The 21,500-nt window shown below is 36.6% G+C and overlaps 1 protein-coding gene across 7 annotated transcripts in view; it reads left to right on the forward strand.

The window, feature by feature from the left end:
* HIVEP2 (HIVEP zinc finger 2) overlaps positions 1–21,500 on the forward strand; it is a 197,630-nt gene that overhangs the window by 106,671 nt on the left and 69,459 nt on the right. For all 7 annotated transcript variants that reach the window (XM_030928435.1, XM_030928438.1, XM_010354972.2 and 4 more), the window contains exon 2: positions 4,736–4,848. The gene's annotated coding sequence lies outside the window, so the exon portion shown is untranslated. The remainder of the gene's footprint in view (positions 1–4,735; positions 4,849–21,500) is intronic.

The raw sequence follows: 21,500 nt of genomic DNA on the forward strand, positions 1-21,500 counted from the left end.
TTGCAGAATGTGAATGTCTATTGAATATAAAAGTTAAAATGTCGTAGTATGTAGAGATTCATAATAATATGCTATTTTTTTAAACACGGGAAAACAAAATGTTGAAAAGATGCATATATATGTGATTCAACTCAATTTTAATCAGACTCCTAATGGGAATATTCTGAGTGTGACTGAATATGGAGGGCAAATATTACACTTAATTAAATAATATAATCTGGAAAAAATGGGTGAAAATTTCCCACATATACTTGTGCAGAAAAGAAGATATTGATGAATGTTTGAGAAAGGAAAATGAAGAGTAGAATCTAGCTCTACCATGGATTTGAACATACTATGAAACAACAATAATTAAAACTAACACACACACACTAAGTTCATGTGAAAATGCACATGAAAACGACCTCACACAATGCCAGTCACATCATACTGGCAGTCTGAACAAAAGTTCCATTTTAAATATGTGGATCGATGTAACTAAATGGTGAGCCCAGAAATAGACATATGATAATACAATGTAATAAATCTAGCTTATAGAAAGATGTGTGAGGAAGGAAAACTTAGTAAATAGTATTATGGATTATTTGGAATTGGTCAGAACTATTTGAATACGCACCTTATGCTATGGATCTAAATATATGCCAGATATGTTAAATGGTTAAAACAAATTTACAGAAAAAAAGCATAAAATTTAATGTATATTACATAAAGGGTCATTTAAGTTCATAAGAAAAACTAGGACCTAAAAGTAGTCAAATTATATGAGTAGACACATTTTATATTAGAGGTGAAAGACAATAAAATAACTTTTAAATGAGAGAATAATTATAATTATGGTCACCATTAAAATAAAAATGACAACCTTAAGTATCATATTACATTAAATAAGCCTCTGAAAAAAAAATTTCAATTACATGCAATGGTGAGGAAGTTTGGTGAAAGTAGAATGCACATCTATTGCTGGTGGCTTTGTAGATAATTTCAATCTCTTGAAATCAATATGGCCATAAATATGAAGTTCATTATAAACATATTTCTGCCTTTCAATTTGATAATCCTATTTTTTATAATATTCTAAGAAAAAACAGTATTGGTGCTACTGAAAATAAGTGAGAACATTTGAAATGTTGCCACATATAAGAATGATGAAGGAAATAACTTTATGTTAGCTTTATGGAATATCATATGGCTAGTAAAAATGAAAACTGAATTTCATGGAAATAATATACTTATGAAATGTTAAATTAAAACATAAGAATACACAATTATATCTGCATTATGAGGATATCTCTGTGAAAATATGCTTACATGGGGACAAATAATAGATTAAAATTTTTAAAAATGAAAAGAATTGTGTTTGGGTGATGGGATAAATGGTGTCTTTCTGGTTAAAAATGTCATCAATGTTTATAAGGAAAAATAATAAGTTAAGTGTTTATAAGGAAAAATAATGTTCATATAAATAACTAAGAATAGCTGTACTAATTAGCCATAAGGGGAGGGCTTTTCAAGTTTCACTTTGAAACCCTGCAAAATATGTTAAGATGTCTTGGGCATATAACTGTGTCAGGGTATTCTTGGTTTCCCTATTTTAATTGGCCACTTCTTCACTGAGTTTGTGAAGAGACGAGTTGATTGTAACCATGATGAAGGGGGTACTTTGGAGCCTGTGTTATTTGAAGCTTGTTCTCTCTCACTGTGAACTCATTACTGTCCCCTTTTCCTTCCCATGCCAAGCTGATAAGCAGGTTTAACGTAGTTGGTGTTCAGTAAACTTCTGCTAGCTATGATTGAATTTTTGCCTATGAGAGGCACAGTGGCTCTACGATGCAAAGGGGAAAACAGTAGAATGGTACAGGAAAACTGCTTCTAGTTGCATGACCTTGTACAGGTGACCTTCTGGGCTTCAGTTTCATTGTCAATGAAAGGAGAGTGTTTGATAACTATTAAGAGTTATTTACATCTATAGAGACATTATGATTCACAGGCTTACTCCAGAGTGTGGTTTGCTACTCTAGAGCGCTCCTCGAAAAGCTCATTTACTGTGATTAGTATTGCGACAGTATGGTCAATTCAACTGCTCCCTTGGAGTGTCCTGGTGAACTCAGTGAGCATGGTTCCTGTGTACTACTCCCGGTAGACCACTCAGCTAGAGAAAGTCACTCAAGCCCAGCATTGTGTGTACATCTGATTTATTACATGCAAATAACTGAAACAAACCAATTGGTGACAAGCATGATCAAATATTAGCTAATGATAAATTGCTCCATTGTTTAGACCATGTAACATATAACTGAAATACAAAGGTCAGATGTATTTAGATTTTCTAATAGAGCCAAAAAACATTAAGAGTTGATAAGAGCCAAAAAACATTAAGAGTCCCTCCCCCAACCCCCAGTCCCTGCCCAGGTTGGTAAGGCAGGCAATAAAAATAAATTAAAGGTAAGGAAGTTTAGATTCAATGACTTTCATTAAGTTATAAAATTATTTGAGGTGTTGCACTGCTGTGTGGTGTAGCGATTGTAGGCCATTTACCATCGTGTGTTTATTTTCCTTTCATTATATGTGGTTATTTTTAAGGAATTGAACATTTCTAAATAAATGTTATATTGTGGTTTGTTCGCGAGGCTTACTTGTTGTACAGGCAACAGATCTGCTTCTTCTGTGCTAGTCAGTAGCAGTCATTTAGCTGAATCATCCGTATGGGTGACTAATATATTTTGTACTTAGTGCTTTTGAACTTTGATATGAGGTGCCCATTACTACCACTTTTAGGTACTCTATGGGAACACTGAAAAATTCCTAAGTAGTTTGAAGTCACTGCACTTAGACAACCAATTAGAAATGAGAGCATAGTTGCTGCAATACAGGTGAAAAACCTTTTAGCATATTACTTAATGACTGGTTATCTTTAGGAAATGTAAGACCTCTTATGAGGCAAGAGTTACATAATTTTAGAAAACAATACCCTACCTAAGAAATGAAGAGGGGCTGAAAAAGACTTTTGTGTAAGTCAGTTTTACATTGTACATTGAGAAATCAATGAGAAAGGATTTTTAAGAATCTTGAAGTTTGTCCTGCATCTTGAAGGGAGTACCCTACCTCTTTCTTGGAAAGTGACTAACAGCAAGAAAAGTTATGCTAGCTGCTGCACAAAACCATCCTGGGAAGTATTCAGAAGTGATATTATGAAGCTGGCTACTAAATATTATTTGAGAGAGGCTTTGTAACTTTTGCATAAAATGCTAGGAAAAGTACAGAAATATTTTCACCGGTCTAGATATTCAAATGCGAAAAATGTGTGTGTTGAATCAGTTTACAGTTCATTGTTTAGGTGATTGTATTTGTTGATACAGTATAATTTTAAGTAACCAAACCATTTGACATTTGTCTCATCATGTTTATGGCAAGAACCCTGGAATAACGATTTTTTATCTCTGTTAATGAAGAAGTCTTTTGAGACCGTGTCCAGATGAGTTTCCTAAATGATCATTTCTTGAATAGCAGTAAGACTAGAATCTAGACACAGGTTTTCTTGAAAGTGAACACGTATTTCCCATGACTATGTGGATTTCTAGTTAGTATGTACAGTTACTGCTATTTGTCCTCTCTATTGTTAGCAACATCTTTTGTTTTGTCCTTTTCTGGAGCAACTACCTTCTAATACTAGTGGATAACATCTGTTTCAATCTTTATTTTTTAATACTGAGATTATCAATTAATTTTGTTAATGTGTTTAGTGGGTTTGGGGGAGTGGCAGCGCATGGCTAATTCCAAATTGCACAATAAAAAAATCTTGTGCTTATGGCTTTGGAATGTTTTTGAACTTTCATTTAAATATGATGGTGTTTGATGTTCTGAGACTTTTTGAAATATTAGTATGTTTGAAAATACTAAGTCTGTCCTGGGAAGACCTAATTTGGGAGTAGCTAGAAACTGTCCAATTTTCTATTTCACCCTTCTGCTCAGCCCTCTAGCATTCCTTTTAGGCTCTCTGTCTAGTTAAGTTAATGCTTGCTTTCTCTCAAACTTTCTCTTAGAGCTGAGATGGTAATTTAATGTTTGAATTTCAGGAAAAGTGCTTCTACTGGCAGAGTGAATGGAGTAAACTAATATTATTTATAAATAATAATTAAGCTATTTATGAGTCCTTAGGAGAGTAAACACTTTCTGTGGTGACAAGGTGTAACATTCTCAGAACGATTTGGAAATCCATGCTAGTGAATTATCTCCAAGACTTCTTGACCATTTTTATGTTTAAATGATCTGTCTGGATATTAGTTTCTATTTCTCAATAGAGATTGCATGTAGCTAGGGCTTAAGGGCTTTCAGGGACTGTCACCTACAAATTTTCACTGCATCAGTAAATTGGAAGAACCAATGAGTATAATTCCAAAACAATAAATTGCATTTTCCCCTCATCCCTAATTTTAATGTCTTAACTGGCATTATATAACCATGATTTCCACCTCCCAATAACAAACTCTTCTGTTCTCACATTTTGTTGTATTCTTTTATCGTTTTCTCTATGCGTGAACATTCATTTTACCCCAAACTGGAAAATTTAACTTAATTCCTAGCTGCTTTTGCTGTTTTATAGCTTTAAGTAGCACAGTAACTTAGGAAAAGATAGTATAATATCATAATAGTCTGGATTTGATTTTTGCGTTATTAATGTATAGATCATATAATCATGCTCCAGTTTAAATGCAGTTCTTTGTTTTTTCCTCATTAGGTGGAGCCTTTGAATTTTTTAAAAGACCACAGTAATCAGATCTACCTGAAAAATTAAGTGAATTGATTTGGTTGGAATGCTCTTTTACCGATTCTTTAACATACAGCCACTAGGTAAGTCAAGCCAAGTGCTTTCTATATGGTTTGATTTTAAAGTGATTGGAAAGATTCCTCAAGCACAATATTAAATAAGCTTTGTGTGAAATTTTGACAGTAATTATTTGAGGCTCTTGAAACCTGTGATAGATGTTTTGGATGTTATCTAAATGAAAATATTCATATCTTTATTGCATTTTTGGAAATATCTGATTTTAGCTGAAGATTAGAAAATGTTGTCATTTATAGTTTGAAACCAGATTCTTTTATTTGATATATTAATGATGATTTGCTTGTTATAATCTTGAAGTAATGTAAAAATATCAGATTTTACTTTGAGTAAGGTTTTTATATGTAGTTTTATTGCATTTTGTCAGATTCACATCTAAGATGTAATGAACATTTAAAGTAAATTAGCATCTTTCCATATTTTAATCCATTCTCGTTTTATAGAAATCATAGTTTCTGTAATAAGAATAGAAATCTTAAGGAAAGACTTGATTGATTCAGCTTCCTTGTTGCACTGTGCTGCTGTGGAAAGCTCCTGAGGTTGAGAACACATTAGTTACCAGGAGGAGTTTAGGCTTTTAGCAAATTATTGGTGCTGCCAACACAGAATTTAGTGGGAACAGGACTTTGGCTACTGTTAAAATGTCAGTATAGTAAAGCCTGCTCTGTCAAACAGATTTTTGGCATCAGAAATTTAAATGATACTGATTTTAGGTCTTGGGAATTTTTTAAAAAAACTCCAAGCAAACTCATGCTTTAATTAACCCTTTACACAGTAAAGAAAAATTGGGAAAAAAACTGTATTCCTAATTTAGGTCACAAGATTTGAATTTCTGAAATTCTAAATGTTATTCATGATTCTAAAATTGTACAGCTTGTTACTTAATTTTCCTCCAAATAAACTGGAGCTATTTTAAAACCTGATGAATGATAATGAACAAGAGAGGAAAGTGTCTAATCATCTGGGAAGACAGCTTCTAAACCAAACCCACTAATAGTGTCTGCTTCACCTGTGAACATCTTAAGACAAGATGATGTCAGATGGTTTTTTAGTGATAATGTTGTACAGTTTATGCAGTGCCAACGACTACCCTAAGCTTTGTCTAAAATAATCTCCCTTGAGATAGCTGCCTAGGAACTTGATTTGCTAGTGTAGCTTTTGAGCATCCAGTGAGTATAGAAATATCACGTGTGGACATTCCAGAGACCCCTTTTCATTTGGCTTGTAAGCTTCATGATTCATTGTTTATTTGCAACCAACAATTTTCATTGTTATGGGCATATGGTGCCGTTTGAAAAAGTTTTGGATAATTAAAGGGATATAAGGCAGTTAGACAAAAAACCCATTAGGAAGACAGATATTTAGAAGTGTGAAAAGCAAGGCCCTAATTTTTTCAGTAGCTATGATAGATGTTAGAAGATGAAAATTAATAATCTAAATCACTAACTTAAATGTCTTTGTTTGCCACATTTAATTTTCCACCTACTCAGAAGTTTGGCTTTTACAGTTATTTCCAAAGTACCCTAAGTGTTAAGTGACATCTAAATTGATGGTGCCTAATTTAAATTATATTCAAGCAACTGTTTTATCAGTGCCTTCTGAGAATGGACATGGCCTGGGCATTGAGTGCAGATGGCCTTCTTGCTTATTGCACTGTGAGTTCTGGACTCCCTTGGTTGAGTTAGCTCATTGGGGTCACTGTGCTTTGAAACAATTGTTTTGCATTAAATAAGGATGCTGCTTAGTTCATAAGGCTCTATGAGGATTAAATACCTGGCAAATACTAGGAGTTCATAGTAGTGGTTATGATGATGGTGATTAATAGGGGTAATAGTCATTGCAGTCACTGGTTAAATGTAACCAGAATTATATTTCATTTATCATGCGACTGATTCTTTATCCTATCAACATGGTCTTTACTCAAAGAGCTGGGTATATTTTCTCAATTAAATCAAATACTTATTTTGGTAAGGAAGTACTTCATATGGAATAGGTAAGCATTTTCATGATGCATACATAATCAGCAACCTCTTGGTGACTTTATCAATGAACCTGGCCCTGTGCATTAGCCCCAATGAGGATTTTTTCCAATATAACTTTTTTTTACAAATAATACATTTTAAAAATATGCCCAACTCCTCCCACCACAAATTGGTAGTAAATAGAAAACAGTTTGTGAAGAAAGGAATGTTCTCATCCATAGAATATTCCTCCTTTTATGATACTTTTTGAAAAGTTAGTAAATGCAAATTATTATTATTATTTTTTACAATAATGTTGCTTTGCATGTTCTGGCATTTTCCTTCAAGCAGTGAATGCTTTTGACTGGTCTTGACATTATTCATTTTAAAGTAGTATTAGCTGGAGTCTGGGCTTTTAAACACATGGGTGATCAGATTTATATGCTGTCACTACATTGGATATATTTATTTAGGAATTATGTAAGTGACATTCCTTCCTACAAAAAGAAGGTGAAAATTATTAAGAATCTCATAAATCTGAAAATATTGGGTTAAAGAGCAGTAATTAATTTACTGAGAATTATATAATTATTACTGTTAGTAATTTTTGGAGTCAGACATCACTGAAATCTTACTTTAAATTAGGAAGTCCAAAATACATAATACTATGTTCTGTGGAAATTGCTGTATTTTGTGATTTCCCCAAACCTTTTCTTCATCCATTTATCTCTCCTTTCTCTTTGATATGACTTTATATGCTTTTCTTATTATTACTTATACCAATTAGGAAAATGAGAAGGAAGAAAACCCTTTTAATTCATTCTATTTGGTTACATTTTAGCTGGTCTTATAGCGATTTGATAAAGGTGCAAATTAGATTTTCTTTCTGTTATCTCCGGGTGTACTATAACTCCTGCCATCACAGATCATTCAGAGTAGACCTTACAAGTTTCAGTATATTGTGGCCCTCAAAATATTTCCTATTATACAGGGTTTCCTTTTATATTTTTATAGCTCTTCAGATGCATACAAATCTTTTGTTTAGTTCCTTGTATTTTAAGGTAACAGAAGAGGGCATCAGCATTTATGTTTGAGTATTAATATTTACAAACTGATGTGAAAATGTGGACTTTTATGTATGCTCTAGATTTCTTCTGGCCGCCTTACAAAGACTGCCCTTTGTTTTGCTATTCTGGCTTAGGTGAGTGGAGCCCATTACTGTTAGCTTATTTGAACTACATGGCTTCATTTTTCCAAAATTATTTTCTTTTTTTTTCTTATTCACAATTTGACTCCTCCTGCTTTGTTTTTCAAGCATTTTACCTGGCTATACCTTCATTCATTCATGCATTCAGTAACTTTTCATTCACATATTCATCATTCCATCAGTTAATATTAACTAAACCAGTAGTATGAGCAAATCTCATTTTGTTCCACAAGCATGCTCTAGCCATCTGAAACCCTGACTGAAGGCTTCTTTCATATCATTTCATAGTATTTCCTTCTGTCTATCCTTCCTGTCCCCTTCAGTTTGCAGTGTAGGATGGCTGTGTGAAGGAGCGTCTCATTTTTCACTTCCCATGCAAAACCTACACAGTGGATCTTAGCGACTGATCATATGCCTTGTTTCTATGATGGCATGAATTAGTATTTGTGTAATGCCCTACTCTCTGTCTACAGGTGGCTTCCATGTACATTATATCATTTGAGGTAATAACTATTATGTAGTTATTACTCACACTTTATTTTGTGTGTAACGGACTGGAGGCTTCATAGTGGGGAGCTGGTTTTAGTTGAGTGATTTGCTTAAAGTCACAGCACTGGTGAGTCATAGAACCAGAATTCAACTCTGGTTCTCCCATTTTTGGCTAACATGTCAGTCACTGCCAAGTCACCAGTCTAGTTAACTGGTCTAGTGTTCAAATGTTGGAGCATTGTGGATGTGGTCACTATGTTCTGTGTATTATGATCCACATAAAGAAATAGAAGCCAGCCATGTCAAAATTTGGGGGCAGAATCAAATCTTATAATTTTAGGGAATCTTGAGGTAGTCCAAGGAACAAAATGCTGTAGAAAGATGTGGATTGTAAATTTTCCAGACTTCTGTCAGATATCACCTTCTGGAAACCAAAACCTGATGATACCCACTGTTAAGTTTACCCAATCACTTCCCTAATCTGAGAATCTCATGATTTCCAAGCAATATCCCTTATGGATCAAGAATCACCTCTGAGTTCTGGTTCCCTTGGCAATTACAATTTTCACTATAATTCCTTTAATTAGATATTGGACAAAATCCCCCACATAGAGATCTTTATGTTTGAATCTGATATCACATTGACGTCTCACCCATGAATTGCCAAAAGAAAAATTCGCTTTCTTAATCGCATTTTCTACCTCATCTATTATTTGCATTTTGGGTTAATGCACTTTACTGATGTCAGAGTCTGGTTAATAATTTTATTGTGGTATTCTCTTCATGTTTGAGCTCCTTTGCCTGCATCACCCCTTAACAATCGATACTTCTCTCATACCACTTTTTGTATGCATTTCTGTACTTGCACATTATAATAATTTATGTGAGGTTTTCCTGTCATATGCCTGCACTGTAAGTTGCTTGTGTCTTCTTTATTCTTAAAAATGGTGATTGAAAAATATAGTAGACATTTAATAAATATTTGTTGAGTTTAATAAAAATAATTGCTTGTGAGTTTTTCTTTTTCCTTTTTCTTTCTTTCTTTTTCTTTTTTTTGAGACAGAGTTTCGCTCTTGTTGCCCAGGATGAAATGCAGTGGCATGATCTCGGCTCACTGCAACCTCTGCCTCTCGGGTTCAAGTGATTCTCCTGCCTCAGCCTCCCTAGTAGCTGGGATTACAGGCATCCGACACCGTGCCCAGCTAGTTTTTTGTATTTTTGGTAGAGATGGGGTTTCACCATGTTGGCCAGTCTAGTCTTGAACTCCCGACCTCAGGTGATCTGCCCACCTTGGCCTCCCAAAGTGCTGTGATTACAGGTGTGAGCCACTGTACCTGGCCAAATTTCTGTTTTAAAATTCACTTTGGGGACTGAAAATCAATACCTGGACACAGGTTTAATTTTAATTATATTTGTGAGATGAATCTGAAGTCTGATACTTATTAAATATCCAGAGCTGGGTCATGAGTACAAATTTATGAATTTTTTAGTGCAAAAATTGCTCTTAAAGTAAAATACTAACAAACCCCTTCCCCACACAGCAGAACAACCTTAAAAACCCCTACAGTCCCTGACCAGGAGGTCTTATTCTCCTTGTTTCGACTATGGCAACAAAAATAATTGACCTCTGAAAAAATTTAATGAGATAAATTACATGTGGCCTCTGACTATGAGGGATTCCTGTGTAGTGTGAAGGCAAAGCAGAGCTGACCTTGACTGCAGGAGAAAGGGGTCTGGGAAGCCCCTGAAAACCTTTGAGTAGGAGAGCACTGCAGTCAGAGCTGCACTTCAGGGAGATGGGTTGGGTTGGGCCCTGTTGGATGGCGGGTGAGGTGGCATGGGGGGCAGCAGTCACTCCAAGCACAGAAGCCACTTAGCAGGCACTTCCATGAATTCAAACAAGAGCTGTCACCTCATGTTGTGCCCTGTATATCTTCCCACCCTTACATTACAGATGAAGGCACTGCATCGCAGACCTCAGTGGAGACTTGAATCCTAGGTTCAGGAAGTTCTTTCTGACTTCCTCCCATATCCCCTTCAGTTCCTTACTTCTCAGGTTTTGCATCATGGTGCCCTTGTGGCTGTGATCCACTCAAATTGTTTTTCTTAGGACCCTCAACACTTCCACGGCTCACTGTCTCTGAGAATTGTCCCTGGATCTCAGGCATGCAAGGGCACCAGGCCTGGATCTGGCCTTTGGCACTTTGCCATTTGTACCCAGAGTACCTGCCAGTCTCCTGCTTACTGTGTGTGGTGGGAGAGCAGAGCGGTGTGAGGGTCTGGTTGGAGGGTAGTGATAAGGATTGACAGGCACAGACCATATGAAGGAAAGTGTGCAGGACACCAGTGTAGGGACTGCCTGATTGGGTCTAGGGTGAGCTTGTGTGGATGTGCATGCATTCTGGGGTTGGGGAGCAGGAGGAAGCTGTCAGTGATGACTCCAGGCTTTGAGCTTTGGAGTTTGAATATCACTTTTAATAGAAAACATGAGGTAAAGAGAGAAGCTGGTTGCCTAATAGTGTCATGACTTTGATTGTGTACCAGTTGAGTCTGAGATAAATATGAATAAGAAGCATGTATTTTATACTACCTTACTTTTCGTTTTTCATGAAGGTTTATAGTTGGAAACAGAATTCACTGGAAGACTTCATCGTCTTCCTCTTTTTGCTGTTTTTTCAGCTCCTTAAATATTTCCCAAGAGCTTAGGATGGTTTTAGGTTTTCTTAACCTTCACCCTGCCAAAATCCCCCCACGAATTCACCTCCTCAGGAACATGTGTATGTGTCAGAGTACTTTCAGCAGCCAGAAGTGTGCCTTCCAGCCTCTTAAAATAAAAACATACAGGAAAAATAACTATCTTTTTCTTTTGAGGAGGATGATCATTGCCATCTCACGACTTGCTGAAATAGCACAGCAAAGAAACATTTTTTGGCAGGCTGGAACATCTAGGGAATGCGCAAATACATGCACTTCTCTTTTTCTCTGATATGTTTCATTGATTGAGGCAGTCTAGTTTGGGGAGGTGGGGCGATTTTTAATTGAGCTTGGAAAAAAAAGTACTAGCCATTTGTATCTAAAGTTACTATTTCAATTGGTGGTATTTCTAACAACAGAAAACCTTAGTTTCTTAAATTTGATGGTAGCAATGAGTTGATTGGTTCCAGCGTAATCTTTCCCATCCCCATCCACTGAGGAGTTTTTGAATTTCAGAAGAGATGCTCTTGATTAAATCAGTTTAAGATTATATAATGATCCTGTAATTATCATTTGTCATTACCTTGTGTACCTAATGATTACAGCAAACATCTAATAACTATAGGGCAGTAAATATATTTTAGATCTTGAGCCATAAAAAGATTTCCATTAACAGAACGTTTTGTGCACAAATAAATTATTCATTGGCTGTAGCAGAGCTTGATTCTGTCATCATCCTTAAGTGGAAATTTTGAGGACACCAATCATCGCAGACGCCAACACTCAGTTGGCTTGAGCCCCATTCTTCTTACATGGAACCTGAACTTTTTTGGCTATTTTTAAAAGCTTTAGTTCATTTAAACTCAATGAATATTTATGGCATTTCTGCCATATGCAATGTAGTGTTTTGGTGCTGTGGAGGAATACAATGATGAGTAAGTCTGCATTTCAGCCTTCAAGTTGCTTATAAACCCTACCTAAAATAGAGATCAGACTAATACATACCTGATTTGAATATAAGAAAACTTATAGTAGTGCTCTCAGAGATGTATAAATAAAATGTTTTGTGAAGAGAAAGAAATTATGTCACTTTTCCTATGGGTTTGCTTGGGTAGAGGGCTTGGGGAGCAGGAGGTATTTCCTGAGGACAGCTTTAAGGATGGGCAAGATTTTGATAGGTGGCAAGAATGATATTCACCTACGTAAAGAGTTGGGATGGATAAAGTTGGTTTGATTATGGAAGGAAAAGTAACATGGTATGTTTGGAACATAACATTGGTAAGTGAAGAGGAGACATGAAAGAAGAGGAAGGGAGGAACCTAGAGACCTAGAGAGCATAGAACGTCTGGAATGCAATTAGCACATCAATTTGATAGGCACTAGAAAAACTTTACCCACTTTTGAGCTAAGGAATCACATGATTGGGTTATAGTTTGAAAGATTAATCTGCTCACCACAGATGGTATCACCAAGAAGAATTGGAAAACCTGGAGGGTGACAAATTACGAAGCTATTGGGATAGTCTCCATGAGAGGTAGTAAAGTTCTGAACTAGGATGATTGTATTCTGTAGGCTTTGGCTTGGGATTGGCTGTGAAGGGTGAGAAACAGGAAGCAGTTAAAGATTCAACTTGATATCTGTTGTCAACTTTTTAATCAACCAACATTTATGGAAAGCCAGCCATGTGCAAGACATTGTGCTCAGTATTGAGATTAATAAGAATGGTCCTGTTCTCAAGTAGCTGGAAATTTAGTTAGGGATATAAAATATGTTCTCAGGCCAGGTGCAGTGGCTCATGCCTGTAATCCCAGCACTTCGGGAGGCTGAGGCGGGCAGATCACGAGGTCAGGAGTTTGAGACCAGCCTGGCCAACATGGTGAAACCCCATCTCTACTATAAATACAAAAATTAGCCAAGCATGGTGGCATGTGCCTATAATCCCAGCTCCTGGGGAGGCTGAGGCAGGAGAATTGCTTGAACCCAGAAGGTGGAGGTTGTAGTGAGCCGAGAATACACCACTGCACTCCAGCCTAAATGACACAGCAAGACTCTGTCTTGAAAAAAAAAAAAAAAAAATGCCCTCAACTAAAATCCAGAGCAGGTGATGATTAGTGAGATAATGGGAGTTGAGCAAAGGTTATGAGAACACAAGAGAGACTGGCATTAATTCTGACACTGCAAAAGTGGGGAAGTTGATTAGGGGAAAACACTTCGTCTGGGCCTTGAAAATCATATAAAAGATTCCAAAGTACTTTAGCTGTCAGAAATGTAGCTGGAAAACTAAAAGAGGCAAGTCTCAAGGAAGCAAAGGGAGGAGGAGCTTGCTAACGAGAGGAGCTCTTACTTGAGTGCATAGGGTATGTCAGATCTTGAGCTTAGAGCCTTATTTTAAGGGAGTGTTCAGCGTATAGTGCTGCAAAGTCAACATCAGTGTTGTGATCTAAGAAAGGACCAATGGATTTGGCAATTTAAGAATGCCATGTGAATTTGAAGAGGTTTCAGTATAGAAATATAGCTGAAAACACAGGCAAACACAGGGCGAAAACATTCTAAAGGTTATTACTTGAGTACATAATTAAGTACACCAGTGAGGAGAAGACAGCTGTTTCTGTGATTTCTCCTTAATGGGCAAAGTTTAGATAAGCCTCAGTAGATCTTTATGCTTGGGTTGGTCTTAGAGGTGTCATTTGAGAATGTGCTAGTCCTGTGAAGTCTTTGCACACTTTAAAATACTGCAAAAAATGTTAGACTCCCAGATTATTTTCTTGCAATTAAAAGATCTCCACACTCACTACCAACTTTCATACTCCTCCCTGCTACCTCCTTCCTCCTTCCCACTCCTTCCCTTTGGGCACCAGCTGACAATGGTGAGCACACTTGACACACCCTTGGCTTAGGGTCAGGGAAGTCCTCGGGCTCTCCTTGGCGCTTTTCCCATCTGGAGGGAGATTTCCATGGAGAACAATCCAGGGAAGTGCATGCACGTGCGTGTGCGCACACAGACACACACACCAGTTCTTTTCCTGTCCTCAAGGATATTTATGTGCCAATACATAGACAAAACACACAGTCATATGCAGGCATACTTTGTCACACCCAACCTGAGGAAACACAGGGCAGGGGTGCAATATGCTAGCAGAAGGTGATAGGGATACTATTAATAATCGAACCTTTAGGAATAATGATAGAGCTTGTTAAAGAAAAATTCAGAAATTGCTTTGTAAAGATGAACAGCCTATTATTATATAATTTAAAGGGGTGAAATTTATATCATGCTTATGTTTAGTTGGTTTCTGTTTTTTCAAGCAATTATGTAGCCAACTGGGCTTGATAAAAGAACTTTCACGGAGGTACCCATGTTATTAAAAAGGGGTATTTTAAATTATATCAAACCATCCTATAATTTAACAGGAATAACAAGAGAGAAATTAACAGGAGTAGTAGAATGGAAGAAGAAACAATTGCTCCTAAACCCCACAAAGGCACAACAGTACATGAGTATGGAGAGTGAGTGTGTTTACAATCATTCGTTCACTCATTCATCCATTCACTTGATCACTCAGTCAACAAACGTTTGTTGAATTCCTGTTTTATCCCAGACTGGGGGCTGGGAGATATAGCTGAGTAGAGAAAACAGGCAAAATTTTAGATAAAATACATCCTTGTAGGAAACCAGCCAAAGTAAGTCAGCTTTCCTGTTTTATGGGTAGACAGCTTGTTTGAAATTACATTTATGAGGTGAGTATTATATATTAATGTTCCTACCTCACAAAGCTATTCTCTGCCACTAAAATGTGCTTAGCCTGCTAGAGTACAGCAATCTAGCTGTCAGGTTCATGGTAGTATGAATTCTCAGAGCTTCTGAAAAAATTGACCTGCATTCTTTTCAGGCTTTACCTATTACAGCGTTGGGATTCCTTTTCCTTGAGAATTGAAGTGGTAAGATGTTTTATTAGGCTGATTGTCTCCTTTTCTATGGGAAGACCTGGGATAGATAGGGTTAGTATGTTTGTTCATCTGTGCATGTAAATATCCTCAGGGAATTCCCCAAAATATGGGGACATCTTCCGCCTTTGGAAGCAGTAGCAAGATATTTCAACCAGTGATCATGGTTGGAATTGTGAGGGACTGTTGAGACTGGGAGACCTAAGCCAATCTCTTAGGTCACAGTAAACCTGAGTGTAGTGATATGTCCCTTCCCAGGTAATAATTTATCCTTTATTATTATTACCTCTCCTTGCCTCGTTTTTATCATTTTCTTCATTTTTTTCAACTGGTGATAGTGGCTGACAGATTTGTGCCTTGCAGGATTTATTCTGTGTTTATTTTAGCTTAGTTATGTTGCATGAGAAAACAAGGCCATCACTTTTTCCTCATATTTGCTTTGTAGCACATATTCAAGAGTATTTGAGTCAAGTGTAACATGCCACCAAGTTAACCTCTGTCTTAAACAGTCAGAAATTCAAATTGACCTAAGAGACCTATGGGACTTTTGTCATAGAACTGTTAAGTTTAAGTTCTTTTGTTTCTAAAGCAAATAAAAAATATATAGGTCTGTGCATAAATGGCAATCATTTTTATGTCAAATATAAATTTTGAGTTTTTGTAGTTGATGAACATATTTTGGAGTTACTAAAATATTTGAATTGAGCTATATGTAAATGTAGGAGTTTATTTTTAGAAAACCCCAACCCAAATTTAAAAGTATTTGACAAAAATAAAATGTTCATGTGGATTTGTGTTTATCGTTACAGAGAAAAAAGTTAATTTGACTTTGGTATTGTTTTCTAAATAGTATGCATTTGTGCCTACACTGTCTTCTAAAGCATGTATGTTTTATTATACCTTATATCTGTGGCCTTGGAGGAGAGGACAGAAACTGGTCTGATGTGTGCATCTAGGTTTTTTATTTATTCATTCACTCATTCATTTCTTCATTCAGGATAGGAATAGTAAGATACTGGCCTATGACTTGTATTTTTGATTCTGATAAATATAAGATAGATTAAATGTAACTGGGAAATACAGTATTAATGGGGAGGTAATAAAGATACGAAAACTTAAGGTTGCAAGTGGATGAAAAATTGCTGAGCATCATTTTTATAAATTATTATTTAATTATAAAATTTTCTTTGATTGTTTTTGGCCAAAGGGATATAGCCTTTAAAAAACATCTAGAACTATATCTGTGCTTTTAAATGTGTGCTTTGTGAACCTTTACCAGCTGACAGGAACAAGAGTTGAAATATTTCCGTATTTGCTGGGCGCAGTGCCTCATGCCTATAATCCCAGCAGTTTGGGAGGCCAAGGCGGGTGCATCACTTGAGGCCAGGAGTTCGAGAGCAGCCTGGCCAACATGGCGAAATCCCATCTCCACTAAAAATATAAAATTTAGCTGGGCATAGTGGCGTGTGCCTGTAATCCCAGCTACTTGGGAGGCTGGGGCAGAATGGCTTGAACCCTGGAGGTGGAGGCTGCAGTGAGCCGAGATCATGCCACTGCACTCCAGCCTGGCCTACAGAGGAAGACTCCATCTCAAAAAGAAAAAAGAAAAAGAAAAAAAAGAAAAAAATATTTTAGTATTTATACAGCAGGGGTGTCCAATCTTTTGGCCTCCCTGGGCTACATGAGAAGAATTGTCTTGGGCCACACATAAAATACACTAACACTAACGATAGCTGATGAGCTGAAAAAAAAATCTCATAATGTTTTAAGAAAGTTAACGAATTTGTGTTGGGCCTCTTTCAAAGTCGCCCTGGACTGCACATGGGCCATAGGTTGGACAAGCTTGGTTTAAGAGTCTTGATATGAGTTTTTATTCTTAAGCTATTTAAACATACACATAATGGAAATTTCTCCTAAACCAAGAATTATGTAATAAGTGATATTTTGTTTTAAGGAGCTTAGACACTTTTCAGATATTGAAAATAAATTTCTAAATCAAATATATGATAATTGTGTTTTTTGAAGAAACATCACTGCTCTGTTTAGTGTGGAAGATCTGTTCACTTAGATTTTACTTAGAATATAGAAGCAAACTAGTGGATGAAGATAATTAATTCATTTATTTGAAGATATTTATTGCTTCATTTTAAATTTATTAAATTATAATCATTTATTATTTTTATTTTACATATGCCCTTTCTATATGCATATGTTTGAAGCATTTTGGAAGTCTGCCCAAAATATTAAAACAATTTTATTTTAAGGTTGGCACCTTAAATTAATTAAATTCATTATTGGCACTTTAATTATTCTTTAGAACAGATGCAATTAGTTAACATTTTCTGGAGAACACATTTTTAAATCTTTTTAACTCACGATAACATTTTTAGTCACACTCTCTTAGATGCCTTAGAGAATTAAGTTTGGAAATGTTCTGTAAAATTTCTGTAATGTTTATTAAAATTAGAAGTGTTTGACCTTACACATTTTATAATAATGTATAAAATATAAGAATGATTCTTGATAACTGAATGATTTCTAAGTTTTATTTTCTAATATTATCAAAACCTTAATAAGAGATTTCTAAATTGAATAATATCAATATCATGGCAACAATGTGAGTAGTTAGCTGTGGTGGAAGGGCTCATTGATTAACTGGAAAGGCCGTTGGTTGAAACATCAGGAAACTGAGGTTCTTGCTCTGAATTTCATAGATTAGCTTGCAGAGCTTGGGCAAGCAGCTCAACCCTTCACTGTTTCACCACTCAGCCTCTTGCTTTTGAGGGTGTGTGATGTATGTGTGTGTGTGTGTGTGTGTGTGTGTGTGTGTGTATGTAACTGGACTTTAGTATGTATCTACAAAACCTCTAAAATTATTTCTCTATTTAAAATATGAAAATCAAGACCCCATAGAGATCTTTAAACAGATACTGATAAGGATTAATGTGGGAGTCAGTCCCTTAATCCAGATGTCTAGGAAATATCCCTCCTCTAAACTTCTAAGTGTGAAGGTCCCAGCTCTATGGAAAACATTCATTGTACTCATGTAAATTATTAGAAAAAAAAAAAAAAAACTTGCTACAAGATTTATCCTCCAAGTTTAAGAAATGGATCATGAGCAAAAACGTGAAAAGGCATTTTCTGAATCTTCATTCATTCTCTTTGGCCTCTGTGGCCATTCTTCCTCCTACTTGACCTGAATTTTAATGGCAGGTAGGAAATGCCTTCTACCAGCTCCAGAGATGTGGAGGTGGTGAAGTATAAGATGGGTTATAAGCCAAGAACCTTGGAGGCAGGAAGATATAACAAAGATGAAAGAGGGGTAAACCAAATATCAATGGTTCTGTCTATAAATGTATGGACTTTATTGGCTTCAAATTGCAGAACCACCCCTCTCTCACCCCTAGTTGTATGTGTTATCACTCACTGGTATTCAGCTGTGGTTTTGTACCTGGCCGAGATGGGGCAGAAGATTTCCAGGTTGGTCAATGAAGGTTGTAACTGTTACCTCCCAGCCTCTGGGACTGGATCTGAGCCATTGTGTTACATGGCTACAAGGTATTAGCCATAAACTTTGTGAGATTCTGAAGAAGAGTGGAAGCAAAAAACCTGATGGAGCTGCTTTGGTGACAGTCTTGAAGGAGAACTGGTTATAAGCCAAGCTTGACTTGGACCTTAAGAACACACAGCTGGGGGAGGGTCATTGCCGCCAGTATTTATGGGGCTTCTGGGGCAAGAGTTCAAATGGAGGCCCACAAAGATTCTTAATTTGATCAGTGATAAAATCTTTATTTGCACAGAACATGAAGTTGCAGGGATTTCATCTGACTTGTTCACGTTGTGGATTTGATGAGAATAATTTTCTGGCTCATTTTTATTGTTTTGGACAGTAGTTAAATCATTATTAAATAAATAATTTCTAATGTCCTGTTAGTGAATTTTATATGGGTCATGCTTGACAAGTCCGCTTCTTTCATTATTTGCAGCTTTAAAATTTAAACAGACTGTTTTTAGATTTTCTACTGCTTCTTAAAAATCTCTGCTTTTTAAGTTTTTGACCTCCAAAAAAGTAGCTACATATACTAAGGTGTCGACATGTACTCATTCTCAGTGGCCTAAAGGATTTAAGCATGTACTGTAATTGTATTCAACATATACAAAATGTCAGTATATTTTCATCATATATGTAAATTAGAATAAGTATAAAAATGTTTTAAATTAAGCTATTTTTTAAAAAAAGGATTTTTCTTACAAAATATCCAAAATCACATGCTAAAATTGAAAGGTAAATAAATCCATATCACAATGAATGAATAAAACATTTAAAATTCAAAATTATTTAAATACAGCTGAAGCTTTTTAATTTTTTTGAAATTGAATGAAATCGTTAGCTGTTTTTTCGAATAGTTTTTACAGAAGCAAAACTATTCACAAGTTTGTTTTTAGTGTCCATTTTAGTTGCTAATGTAAATAATTGGCATCATGCTTCATGCAGGTTATTACATCTTTACAAATTTAAGAATAAGAATTGTTTAATTGCAAAACACTCTTCAAATGCCATGTGCGATTGTTCCAAATGCTGCTCTAATTATTAACGATTCTAGAACCACTGATCAGAGCACGAAGAGAAACCAGGAAAGGGATGCTTGGCATGGCTACGCTTGTTATGCAAGAATCTGTTGCGTCTACACCATCTGAGAGAAATGACTCTTAAGTCTTTTCTTTTACCTAAGCGTTAACGCTGCTTGAATCTTCCCTGCTTTGGAAATGATGTCTATCTCCACACTCTGCAATGTCACAATCCACGAACCTTCAGGGCATTCGAACTCAGTTACTCTTTGGTGCAAAGAGATTGGGCAAGAGAAGCATTTCCCTGGGGGCTTAAACCCTTGTCGCAGGGTTTAGGGTTACAGGACATCTGGATGCCTATGATAAAGGTGCTGTGGAGTTTTCAGTGAATTTATTTGTGCATGTTTGTGATATGCAGGCTTTCTAAAGTGTGGGACCCATGGCAAGAACCCCTCTTGCCTGGAAGTATGGACTCTGCTGTCTGTGGGGGCATCTGGGCATTAGCATTCTTACTGCGGGCGCCATCTGCAGAGGCGGCAGAGGGGATCCTTCCTGAGGACGCTAGGGGGAGCTGGTGCAAGAAGGAAGCCATGGCAGATGGTGTTGTGACTGGCTGTCAGACTGCCTGTGGGCTCTTCTAAGTCTCCCTAGCTGGAATCCTAGATATACTTAGTTGGGACTTTTTCAGGGGACTGGGGGTCCTGTGTGAGCAGGTGGGGCTGGAACAGGAGCTGTGGTTAATTGGTGTTAATGCCACTTCTTATGTATTCGCCTGTAGGCTGGTAGGGCTTGAGAGTGTTTGGGTAACTCATTTCCAAGTCAATAAGTGTTCCCTCCTTCACTTGGAGAGGAATGAGGAAAGACACTTCTATCCTGTAAATCTGTTTTTCTCCACACAGTTGGAAAGAATAGGACTTGCTTTCTTTCTCTTTGTGAATATTCTCTGTGGAGGGAGCCAGGGACACAATGCAATCATTGATCTGAGATAATGAAATTATAAAAGTATTTATTATTTACCTAGGCTGGGGTAACCACAAGTGGACAGAATTCAGAAAATTTGGTTGAGAAAAAAGCTGTATTTCATTAATCTCTAACTGAAGTTCAGCACTCCCTTCATTATTCATGTAAGCAACAAATGACAGTAGTTTCGGCAATGTCAGTGACATTGTCACCAATAGAAATCACAGACAGTTTCATATCACATTACTGTTGTGATTCATATCTCAAAGTATCTTTATGATTATGACTACTCCGAATTATGGTGAATATTAGACCTGTACTATATCTTGTTTGTAATTATTAATAAAGAATCATGTATATTACTGTCAACAAGTTTGCTTCGAAAGTGATTTTGAGGTACCTATATTCATGATAATTAGTTTCCTTTGTAATCCAGCATAGTTTAAAACATTCTGCTAAGAATGAGCCCACAGGCTTCATCAGACTGCTAAAGAGGTCATGGCAGCCAAAAGACTCCAAAGGTCTGCTGTAGATGAAATCCTCTGTTTAACTGCAGATTAAGGCTTTAGAGCATGAGAGGTACTTAAAGTCATATGGTGGAGCAGGAATTAAAAGTAGCGTCTTTCCTGAACTGTGTGGCCTCCTGGCACCTCAACCCTGGTCTTAGTGCCAAGGGAATGAGTGCCTTTGGCTTCTTCAATGAGTACTTTGATTATGACGAAGTCCAAGCCAACTTCTGTCTTTGTTTGTGCTTTGCTGGTCTGTGGTGGCCTTCTCCCCACCCCTGCTTTCCAGGCCTGGAGGTGATGGTGAGGTGTGGTAATTTCCAGCCATG

The sequence above is a fragment of the Rhinopithecus roxellana genome, chromosome 4 (assembly GCF_007565055.1).
Source record: "Rhinopithecus roxellana isolate Shanxi Qingling chromosome 4, ASM756505v1, whole genome shotgun sequence".
Taxonomy (NCBI): Eukaryota; Metazoa; Chordata; class Mammalia; order Primates; family Cercopithecidae; genus Rhinopithecus; species Rhinopithecus roxellana.